At 48.4% G+C, this 2,428-nt stretch overlaps 1 pseudogene; it reads right to left on the bottom strand.

Annotated features, from left to right (window-relative positions):
- The window catches only part of LOC106736151 (putative elongation factor 1-alpha-like 3), a 12,552-nt pseudogene extending 10,404 nt beyond the window's left edge, over positions 1–2,148 (bottom strand).
- Positions 2,149–2,428: the final 280 nt, after the last annotated feature.

Here is a 2,428-nt window from a genome sequence, read left to right as displayed (position 1 = left end):
AATTTTATGATTGTCTTTCCTAGATCTGTGAAGAATGTGTCTGGTACTTTGATTGGGATTGCATTAAATATGTAGATTAATTTGGGTAGAATTGCCATTTTGATTATATTAATTCTTTCAATCCACGAACATGGGATGTCCTTCCACTTTTTTGCATCATTTTCAATTTCTTTTTTTAGCTTCTCATAGTTTTCCTTGTGGAGGTCTTTAACTTCTTTGGTTAGATTTATTCCTAAATATCTTATACTTTTGGTGGCTATGGTAAATGGAATAACTTTTTTCAGCTCTATCTCAGTCTGCCTGTTATTCGTATGTAGAAATGTTATTGATTTCCGTATATTGATTTTATATCCTGCAACTTTACTGTAATCAGTTGTCACACTGACTGGTGCAACGGTGACCACCATACCGGGTTTGAGCACGCCAGTCTCCACTCGGCCAACAGGGACAGTGCCAATACCATCGATTTTGTACACATCCTGGAGGGGCAGATGCAAGGGCTTGTCAGTTGAAAGAGCTGGTGGCAGGATGCAATCCAGAGCTTCCAGCAGTGTAGTTCCACTGGCATTGCCATCTTTACGGGTGACTTTCCATCCTTGAACCATGGCATATTAGCACTTGGCTCCAACATGTTGTCACCACTCCAACCAGAAGTTGGCACAAATGCCGCTGTGTCGGGATTGTAGCCAATTTTCTTAATGGAGGTGCCGACTTCTTTAACAGTTTCCTCGTATCTCTTCTGACTGTAGGGTGGCTCAGTAGAATCCATTTTGTTAACCCCAACAATTAGTTGTTTCGCACCCAGTGTGTAAGCCAGAAGGGCATGCTCATGGGTCTGCCTGTTCTTGGAGATACCAGCCTCAAATTCACCAACACCAGCAGCCACAATGAAGACAGCACAGTCAGCCGAGATGTGCCTGTCATCATGTTTTTTTTTTTTTTTTGAGAGCTTTTCACTGTAGGGCGCGTGCGCTCGCCAGACAGACAGAGAGAGACATAGAGACAGAAAGCGAGAAATCACCCCCCAGGGGGGATGGTCACGCCGCAATCCCTTCTCCTCCATTCTCCTCTCGGGATCTTGGACACGCACACACACGTGCCCGGCGTGAGTTTTAAGCCACCGGGTCCGGGACACGAACCGCGGTCGACTACGTGGGAGTCCAGCGACATAGCCATTACGCTAACTGCTGGTTCCCTGTCATGTTTTTGATGAAGTCTCTGCGTCCTGGGGCATCGATGATAGTTACATAGTACTTGCTGGTCTCAGATTTCCACAGGGAGGGATCAGTGGTGATATCGCACTCACGTTCAGCTTTCAGTTTAGCCAAGACCCAGGCGGATCTGAAGGAGCCCTTTCCCATCTCACAGACTCCTTGTCAAATGTTTCGATGGTTCTTTTGTCGATCCCGCCACGTGTGTAGATCAGACGGCCAGTAGTGGAGGACTTGCCGGAATCTACGTGTCCAATGACGACGATGTTGATGTGAGTCTTCTCCTTTCCCACTTTGGCTTTGATTTAGCGGTGGTTTTCACGACACCTGTGTTCTGATGGCAAACTCACTGCAGAAAAGGCGGGGCCTCATACTTCTTATCGACACGGCTCCAGGGGAACACCGCCGCGTCCCAGTTCAGTGACTGAGAAACACCTGGAAGCATGGCCCGGGAGAGAGCAGGGCCCGGGAGAGCTGAAGGGCAGCCGAGTTCACTTCTCAGAGGAAGCAGCAGGCCTGGAGGGGGAGTACCCGCCCGCGTCCCCAGGCTGTGCCGGAGGGCTGGCTGGCTGTGCCTCACCGTCCACCGTGCAGGAAGGCTTTTCTGTCCTACTCCAAAGCAGAAAACCTCCAACACCAGCATTTTCTTTCTTGGTATTTTTAAGCTGTTTTCTCTCCAACTTTTTATTCTGGAAATTTTCAAGCTACAGAAATGTTGCTTGTGCCCTTCATCTAAGTTTGCCCAGGCTAACATTTTGTTGTGCGTGACTTATCTCCCTTTGTTAACAATTATTTATTTCATTTCATTTATTTATTATTATTTAATTTGCTACAGGGCATACACACTCACCAGAGAGATAGAGAGAGGGACAGGAAGCCACCAGGCCCAAGATTCAGCCCATGGCTGGCCACGTGGGCGCCCCCGGGCCTCCTGCCGACACGTCTCCTTTTACATCCTCCAGGACCGGTTTTGAGTCTTTGGGCTGCCGGATAGTCATGCTAGACTCTGGGCCGGGCTGTCCGCTCACCCTCTTTCACGCCAGAATGTTGGGCTATTTTGTTTTTCACTGGTAACGATTCTGTGTAAAAAATTCTTCACAAAAAAGGCGGCTTGCAGGCTTTAAATTTTGGATTACGTTTAGGAAGAGCCTACACGGGTGGCAGTGGGTGCCTGTTCCGTCAGGGCGGTCTGAGGCCAGCACACCTGCCATTACAGA

The sequence above is a fragment of the Tupaia chinensis genome, unplaced genomic scaffold (assembly GCF_000334495.1).
Source record: "Tupaia chinensis unplaced genomic scaffold, TupChi_1.0 Scaffold000671_1, whole genome shotgun sequence".
NCBI lineage: Eukaryota > Metazoa > Chordata > Mammalia > Scandentia > Tupaiidae > Tupaia > Tupaia belangeri.
The sequence above is the reverse complement of the archived record's forward strand: the minus strand, read 5'-3'. Positions and strand labels throughout refer to the sequence as shown.